Source organism: Nothobranchius furzeri, chromosome 15, assembly GCF_043380555.1.
Source record: "Nothobranchius furzeri strain GRZ-AD chromosome 15, NfurGRZ-RIMD1, whole genome shotgun sequence".
Taxonomy (NCBI): Eukaryota; Metazoa; Chordata; class Actinopteri; order Cyprinodontiformes; family Nothobranchiidae; genus Nothobranchius; species Nothobranchius furzeri.
Genome location: NC_091755.1, coordinates 58,985,562 through 58,995,177, shown reverse-complemented (window position 1 = coordinate 58,995,177; position 9,616 = coordinate 58,985,562). Strand labels below are relative to the sequence as shown.

Below are 9,616 nucleotides of genomic sequence, written 5' to 3'. Positions count from 1 at the left end.
AAGTTTCTATGCTTGCATTGTTCAATAAAACAGTGTAATGAGAACATGAACAAATTTGAGGTCGGAAAAGATCCTGGCACCATGCTCTGCAGGTGGAGAGCTGAACATGTGCACTGACTCAATGAATGCAAAACAGGAGCATTATGGGAAATCTGAAGCAGAAAATGTCATGGTCTGTGTCTGCATCTCCCCTCATGTGTCTCCTTGTGTCCTCCATTCGTTCTCTAGGTGCTCCTTTTGTGTCCTAGTGCCCTCATGTGTCATGTCTGCGTCTTCCTCATGTGTCTTCTGGTTTTCCCCATTTGCCCCTAGATCTCCAGCTCTCTAGGTTTCTCAAGTCATTTCCTTTCGTTACAGCCTTTCATGATTTAGTATGTTTTTTCCCATCAGTGTTTATTATTTTTCTCCCCCCTCCCTTTGAATTGGAGTTATGTTTCCTGCTCTTTTGAATTAGGTTTTATTCTTAGATCAAGTTAGTTTCTCCCCTGATTAGTCATTGCCTTCACCTGGTCCTCCTCCCACACCCCACACACCTGCAGCTCATCTCCCTCTCATCCTCCCTGTGTATTTAAGCCCTGTCTTGTCTCAGGCCCTGTCCACACGTAGCCGGGGATCTGCCAAAACGTAGATATTTTTCTACGTTTTGGCCTGTCATCCACACGAAAACAGAGTTTTTTCACACGAAAACGGATCTTTTTAAAAACTCCGGCCAAAGTGAAGATCTGCGTTTTCTCCGTTTTGGGTGTCTGCGTGTGGACAGACAAAACCGGAGTTTTAAGGTCCGCAACATCACTTTCCGCGACAAAAAAATGCTGACATCACATGTGCGACCTGTGTTTACACTAGCCAACAGAATGGATGCCCTCAGAGCTGCGCTCACTTGATCAATTGTCCAAGCGCTTTTTGCTTGTTTGTTTTTTGCAAGTGGAATTACTGCTCCTTGCGGAAGACCACAGACGAAGGACGAGGTTAAGAACGGGGGAAGTACTGCTGCCTACAGGTCTGGCATGTCCTTAACAACATATTTATCTGGGTACGTGTGGACAGTTTTTTTTTTTTAAGCGAGATGGAGTGGATGCAAGTTTTTGGAGGGGCGGATATTCCCCCGGCTACGTGTGGACTAGGCCTCAGTGTCTTGTCGGTCCATTGTTTGTATTCTGTCTGCGTTTGTTCATGCTCTTTATGAGCTTTTTGTCTCGTCCCCAGACTGTGTGCTCTAGGTGAGCTTCTGTTTCAAAGTCTTTGGTCTGCGTGCTCTTTGAGAGCTGTGTCCTGTGCTCCAGGACTTTGGACTTTAGGCTCGTTGCCTTGGATTTATTTTTGTTCATCCTCTAATAAAAGGATTTTTTCCTTTATATCTACTCCTGCCTCGTGTCCTCCTGGGTATCTGCATATTTGGGTCCTAAACATCCCCGAAACGTGACAGAAAATGGATTATGAAAGGATCCGTCTCATTAATGAAACGGGGACTATTTTCAGTAACGTACCTTAATTAACTTGTTTCAGGAGGATATTTAGATTTGTATGTGAAAACGTGTCTTGATGAGTGATGTGTTTCTTTTCTTGCTCACGTTTTAAGATCATTTGACTGAAACTATGATTAATGGAGGCATTTTATTTGTTGTCTTCACCCCAGTGAGTTTTATTGAATAATCACAAACACGTTTCTCTCAAAAGGATTGATCCTACCAAAGATGGTTGAAGCATTAATGATAAAGTGGAATATAACAGAAGTGTGCAACGTTTTTATTTTTGATTTCTCCCTTCTGTCATTTTTTTAAACACGCCACATTCTTCTGACTTTCCACACCATGTCTCACTCATCCACCTACTCACCTGGAATCTATTCCCTAAGTGTAGGAGGGATTCATATTCCCTACCCTAATAAAAACACCAGAATCACACTGTGAAGGATATTTACTAGTATTGCTAAAAATAAAATCCTCATTAGAATAAGATAAAATTTAGAAATCGTTCCCAGCTTCACCATATTTTATGTGTGAAAACAGAATTTTCCATGGATTTCTTTGGCAGTTACTCTCTGATTTTGATTATTTATTTGAAATTTATCACAAAACTGAAATGACATGCTAGCTGTAAAATTCCTATCAGATGACTTACGTGGGAAACGCGCAGCATGTCTGTGTGCAAAAGGCAAAAAATGTAAATGTAGATTGTTTACGAAGTATAGGTATTATTATAAGAGTTCCACCATCACACAGGAGCACTGGAGATGCCAGTGTTTAGAGAAATAAGACATTCAGTGACATTTAGAAATTGTTCCCTGCTTCACCATATTTTATTATGTGTGAAAACAGACATTCAGTGAACAAATAAGAATAATAACAATTATATATATATTGGGGGTAAAAAAATTACTATTTAAGTTGTACACTAATAAATGCACATATGGTGCTCATTCTAAAATTAAATACCACATAGGCTAAATGTGACAAAAAGGCTACAAACAAGAAAGCAAAAAAAAAAACATCTTGTAAATTTAAATTGTTGAGTGATAAGAGTTTATGTGCTGATTTAAATTACATTTAAAATGTATTCAACTTCACATTCAGTTTTTATAGAAAAACTAATATTATGGGTGTTTTTTCAGCAACATTGATAAAGAACTGACTCAATTTTTTCCCATTTGAACATTTGCCTGATTTTGACTTTTTAATGGAAAATTGCAATATGTTGTGATGAACACAAGATGGCACCATGTGCAAGTCAGTCAGTGATCAAACAAGCCATAAACCTCTAAGGAAAAGATACAGACCTATTTGCTCCACTCACATTTATTGTGTATCTGCATTCTGCATACTTATTAATAATAATAATAATAATGACGATGATGATGATGGTTGGAAAATGGTGGTTTAACTTGACATTTGTATCTCTTTGATAGAAAACTGACAACCTTGTAAAGATACAGACGTTATTTGCGCATTTCTGATTTAGTTGATTGACTGATCAGATGTATAAATCCTCCCTGTAATGCTCTTAATTACTGACAGTTCCTTTCTGTCAGGATTTCACGCCGAGATTATGGATGCTATGAGATCCTGCGCGGAGCGACGTTGCGACGAAGCGCGTCGCTCCCCGCTGGTGTTCCTGCACGAACTGGAGGAGTCACAACTCAGATACAAACACGCAAAGCAGCTAAGCCCAGAAACCTGAGTTTATTTTTATTTTTCGGCTAAAGTTGGTGTGAGCGGCGCAGTCACCGCCTGCATCGTTCATTGTGTACGTGAGTCCGTGCGTCCGTGCGTCCGTGCGTGTGTGTGTGTGTGTGTGTGTGTGTGTGTGTGTGTGTGTGTGTGTGTGTGTGTGTGTGTGTGTGTGTGTGTGTGTGTGTGTGTGTGTGTGTGTGTCTCAGCGCACAGCCGCTCTGCACTCCAGTCTGCTGACACCCCGGGAGGACAGTCCGCTCTACACCTCCAACTCACAGGACTATATGTGGACACAAGAACCGGTGAACGCACATCCATGGAGCTGGTTTAGAGGAAACTAAAGCCTGAGACGTTTTACATGAAAAAAGGTAAGTGTCCGAGGCTGCTCTTTTTTCTTCTTTCTGCAATTATTATATCAACAACTTCTATCATTATTATTCAATTAACACTTTCTCTGTTTGCACAAAACAAAGGTGACATTTTTTAGCAATTTAGTAAATGTACTCGTCTTAATCCTGGAGTTAAACCTGGTTTACCAGACAAATGTTTATTTGTTCCTGTAATCACGTCACTGATGTTTTTACATTGACGCAGTCTTACAAAATACATTTTTTCTCTCTGTGTGTGTGTGTGTGTGTGTGTGTGTGTGTGTGTGTGTGTGTGTGTGTGTGTGTGTGTGTGTGTGTGTGTGTGTGTGTGTGTGTTGATGAAGCCATAAACTGTGTGGGTCATTAAATCCAGCATAAATGGCTCAACGTGTCCAGATGGGACAAGGGACACCAGTGTGAAGACAATTGATCTTTTGTGTGTGTGTGTGTGTGTGTGTGTGTGTGTGTGTGTGTTTGTGTGTGTGTGGCTTTATGGTAATAAAAGTGGACCCCGCTGAGGACAAGCCCGTCCTGAACACAGAGATTCTTTCTCAACAAGTCCAGTACAGTGGGCGCCTGCCTGGTGCTGAGGCAGCGAGTCTGGGTGACAGCACCATTATTCACCAGGACGCCTAATTGCACCAGCATTTCACTGGACAGGGACAAAAAAAAGTCCGTCTCGATAAGGAGAAAAGAATTAAAGCCAGAATTATGTCATCTAGTGGTACACCTGTTTTTTAAATTTAGTTTCAGACCGAAGATTCATGTGAGGAGATGTGGAGCTGTCGAGTTCATTAGCAGAACAATAGATTCTTCCCACTCAGATTTTGTTAGTTTAGATGAAATATCCTAATCTGGTCCTTTAACAACCCGACAGGCTCGTGTTTTCTCCAGTCAAGTCAGAGAAAACAATAAAAACATCAGAGCTGTGAGTGAATCTGGGTTTGTTGGGTCTCTTTCCCTTAAATGTTTGATGAATTTTTGCCATACAGGGTCATGCTAAATCCTCAGTTACAGTGTCTTAAAACAATTTCAATCAATCTACGCTAATTTATAACATTCATTTATAACATCATATTAACACATTTTACACTTAGAATAATTCTGGGAGAATAATTATGAAATCTCGGCCAGGCGTGCTACAGCTGCTAGCTCCACAGTCACTTCCTACCACAGAAGTCTTTGTGATCATGTAATGGAACGTGTTAATAAGTCATGGTTTACCAGCAAAAGTCATCTGATCAGAATCATCCATTCTGCCTGATTGTTTCAATCGGAAATCGGCCAGTTTTTAGCTAAAAAAATAGTTTGTAATGAATGCACTCTGGTCTAATAAAAATATGTTCAAATACTATCAACACTGCTGCATCTTTATTAAAACTGAAAAAACCCACATATCCATGTGGAGATTTTTTTTTTGTAACTCGTAGTCAGAGCTAGAGCTCTCTGTTTCCTCAAACTGAGGTTGTTCCTAATGCAGTATTGACTGGCCATATATATTTATTTTTATTTTTTCAAAGAATCAGAGTTGAAAATAATCAAAACCAATTTTCATTGACATTGATGACATTTTAGACAACAAAAATTGATTTTAACTTAAGCAAGAAAGCTCTAATATGTATTAATCTGGATTATCAAAGAGCCTACATTATGATCTATGGTCACTTGAACAAAACTAAAAACATTTACAAATTGCATCAAGGTGTTGTTTAGAGGAGAAATTAGTCAAATGAATCTGATTTTGTGCAGACTCTTCCCAAAGACGATGATTTAGATTCATCTTTCATAGCAGGGACAGAATTATTATTTGTTATTCATTTTTCTCTGTGTGTGTGTGTGTGTGTGTGTGTGTGTGTGTGCGTGCGTGCGTGCGTGCGTGTGTGTGTGTGTGTGTGTGTGTGTGTGTGTGTGTGTGTGTGTGTGTGTGTGTGTGTGTGGTTATGGGGGCGTGAGTGCAAACACACGCCATAGCCTATTCCTGGAAGCTGAATAGAACAAACAATTTGGTTGATGTGATGCAGACCTATATTTCAGAGCAACTCCAGGGGGTAGAATGTCAGGCCATCATGTGCTGCTGTTGCTTTGTCCAGATTTAATTCCTTAATGCACTCTGAGAGTCAGAGATCTAATAAGAATTGGAAGAACATCTTCAATAATGAAAGCCCACCTGCATCTGTGCTGCTGAGTGGAGGGCTGGGCCTGAGAGGCTTCATAAATAACAGAAGCCAGACCTGACATGTGCTGCTCCAACGTCTGCCAATAATCCCTCTCATCTGGTGAGATGCAGCTCTCACAGAGTAAAAGGAGAAACTGTTTCAGTTTGCAGCAATAAAGCAAACACAGCCCAAAACAGAGTTTGTTCACGGAAAGGTCACAGAGATGGAGTCATCTTTACAAGAGGAGACCCAGAGGGGCGTTCTTTGATTAAAATAAAACAGAGATATTTTTCTGAAAGAATTTTTTCTGATTAATTTTTCTTGCAAAATAATGGCTGCAGAAAATTCCTTTTTTTTAAACATGCTGTTGAGCCGTACCTTGTTGTTGTTGTTGTAAACCCAGACCTTGATTTCTATGCTGTTGCCACACGAGCGTTGTTGCGATACAAATTAATTTCCTCTACAGGATTTCAGCTTAATCTCCTGTTTCTATCAGCCTGCTTTGGAACAATTAACTTGTGCGTGTCACTACCTAGACCCTCGAGGCTCATCTACACCTTTTCTCTGCGTTATTAGTTCTGCTTTGGGTTCATTTCAACAACATTTCACTGTGACAACTTGTTGATGTGTCAAGCCAGTGTTGATTGTTTTGCTGTTGTTCCTGTAGAAAGAGATCCTTTTTCCCTGGAAACATAGCGTGACCCCCGTCCAAAGATGAACCCAGTAGCTGACAAAGCCTCAGACTGTCCCCGCTATGAAAAGACGGCACTGTTTTGGGCTCTGCGGATTGATTAAGCAACGCCTCGTGACTCCCCCATCGTGTCTTGCATCTAGTCTCATGAGCACGATTTATTTAGTTCAGAAGTTTCCAGCATAGAGATGCTTTCTTTCCATCTGTTCTACACTGAGAATGAACAAGGAAGCATCGGTAGGTGTACACTAAGTACACCACTCTGCGAGCAAGTCCTTTACATCAAGTGAGAAAGCTAAAAGACTGCCTTGGTGACAGTAATCCACTTTGCTCTGCAGTGCACTAAATGGAGGGTTTTTTCTTTCATTTGGCCATCTGCATGTCTCTGTGTGTGTTTTTCTGTTGCAACTGAGAGGGAATAAGGGCTTTTTATCCCCCTTCAGCTGGTGAGCGCCTGAAATATTTAACAGGGGCTGCACTATTTTTGGGTTTGTGCTCAGTTTGTTGTGGAGCTTATGTAATATGTAGTTTCAGCTCAGCACGCTTGGTGTTGTTTTATACCAAGCAACACGCCATCAACTCTGCCTCTTAAGCATAATAATGCTTGAAATAGTCACATTCTGATGCCAAATAAAGAACAATGTACAGCTGAGATTTGTGATTAAAAAGGGGGAGGACTCCAGCGCCATCTGTTCTCTGACAAATTCAATTGCCACGTTTGATACTGTATCTTCCATGTCAAAGGAAGCAGAGCCAGACCGGATCGTCTTGGGTTCCTTGTTTCTAAGAGATATCGATCAGTTCGTCCATCCCTCCCACTTTGCCTCTCAATTTGCCTCCCTTCTCCCCCGATACTGCGCTCCTCCATCTCCTCTGAGGTGTCAGATTCTCTGACTCATGCCCTGCTGTGGAGGATGGGAGAAGAGCAGGATGAAAGGGAGGAGAGAAAAGTCATTTTGCAGATATCGGGAGTGACCTTCATCTAGTAAGAGGGATGGGATAAAAGCTTGAGTTAATACCCTGCCAACGAGTATTCTTCAATGTGTAGGAAAAACACATTGAGCGTGATGTGAAGCTAATCGAGGCTCTCTCATAAAAAGAGGCGTGCCTTTATGAGGAAAATGCAAATGATCTGAAAATTCCAGAAAAGTTGGACCAACACTGGAGCGTCAGAGGTTTTCACACGTTTGCAGATAAATTGTTAGCTGGGCTAATTGAGAGCTGCACATCGTATAGAGCAGGTCTCATTCCACCTACGCTTTACTAAAACTAGAGTAAACAACAGCTCAGATGGAGCCACAGCATATCTGGACCCAACAACCTGGAAAAACTAGCCTAGCGAACACGGCCAAATTCTTGCTTTGCTAACTTTGGTCTATTGACGCTCCACTGGAACCTCTGCGGCCCCTGTAGCATTCTGGCTGGCCAATCACAGCTCTCTATCTGGGTTTCAAACCAATGGAGTGCTGTGTTTGGTCCAATGGTGAGCCACAAAGGTGTCACAGTGCTCTATCAGCTTTGTGGGCCAGTCAAGGCGCTCTATTGATTTGGTAGGCAGGATGATGCGACTGAGTGGAACAAGATGGCGACAGCTTGTCTGAAACGGCTTTCATATAAATTCTGGACTATTTGGACTTTGGCTTTATTTGAACCAGGAGCAGATAGATGTAATTAGGTCCTTTATTCTGAAAAAGGATATTTGTTCGCCTTCTTCAACTGTGAACTGCCTCATTGACTGACATCCATTGCGGTGAGTACGTCACATTTGTTGTCCAGTAGCATGCGGAGATTGTTTGAAAGACAACAGCAGAACCCGCCCCACGAACGAGAACCGTCAATGGAGTGTTGCCAGACTAAACAATACATTTATTCAGTCTGGCTTGGTGGGCTACGGAAATACATCTCTGTAGGACTCTTTAACTGTTTGTGTTATTTTTCTGCTTTTGAGAAGATGGAAACACCACAGACTAATGCTCTTGAATGCTCTTAAAGTTGTGTTTGACTTCCTGTCTGGCCTGATCTAAACTGCAGAGTTTGACGTGTTTTGGAAGTGTAGCAAAATAGACTTCATACGTAATGATAGTGTTCCTTTGCTCATGGGGCACGTCCAAACGCCACACTTGGCTGCAATATAATGGCGGCTGATTGCCATAGTACGCTTTGCCGTGGTTTTGCAATGCTTTCACATGGAAAGAAGTAGAAGGTCTCTGGGCTACACTACATACTGTCTTTAAAATGCATTTACTGGTTTTAACAAGCTTTCTCCATTCATAAACGTTGTTTTACACATTTACCTCTTCACTCGTTGCCAGTGATGGAAAGGAGACTGGTGTGCTTGTTGTTTTGCTGGAGGATGAACAATCTGACCAAGTACTTCTATGAAAATTGCCCTCCCAGGGATTTTTGACCCTAATGGCCATCCATCGGTAAGGTCTTACACAAAAATACTGCTTGCTTGCATTGATTTAGGTACGTGCTGCCTCCTATCGGCGGGGAAAATACACACCGTCTCTTTAAGGGGAAGTTAGCTAAAACTGTCCTGATGTCATCCGCATCCCGCCCGAAGCTGCAGGGGGTCTGTGTTCACGTTACAGGCACCTTGGCACGACTTTAACCTGCTAGGACAAGGAGTCTCAACTATTGATTCCAGCCACTTTAACGTTTTAAGGACTTTGCAATTGAAGCCTTTTCTGAAGTCAATATGTCTTTCCAAGTTACTGTAGCTCTGGGACCTCGTGTCTGTAGGAGGAAGTCGACCAGGAGAAATAAAAGGTTGTGCTGGGTGGTAAAAGAAACAATTAGCTTAGGAAACTGATTACTATTTTTAAAATGAGATTTTTCACGAGGGAAGTTTGAAATTTAAATTAAACTAATGTAAAAAAAGTTGGTTTTTAAACACAAAAAAATCTCCTTTTATCAGGAATTATTAATACAGCTTATTTATTAAATAAATAAATAATATTTTTATACTTGCTCGTACATTTTTGGCAGGTAGTAATGAAGTCTGGAATTTTACAACCAATGATGAGTTTTCTTATGTGTGATGAAATCTTATGCACCAGTAGTTTTTATTTGCTGTGGGTCCTTTTAGAGGCTTTTTTATGACGATGAATATAAAGCCAGTTTTTTTCTATTTATTTGTTTAACTTATAGGCCAATAACTGTAACAGTTTGTAATTTACACCAGCTACAGTCAATTAGGTTTTAAAAAATAAAACTGGGCAAATGTTT

General features: G+C 40.9%; 1 protein-coding gene across 1 annotated transcript in view; it reads left to right on the top strand.

The window, feature by feature from the left end:
- The first annotated feature begins 3,390 nt into the window (after nt 1-3,390).
- Nucleotides 3,391-9,616, top strand: part of LOC107391061 (poly(rC)-binding protein 4) — a 45,741-nt gene continuing 39,515 nt past the window's right edge. The window contains exon 1 of the mRNA XM_015968109.3: nt 3,391-3,538. The gene's annotated coding sequence lies outside the window, so the exon portion shown is untranslated. The remainder of the gene's footprint in view (nt 3,539-9,616) is intronic.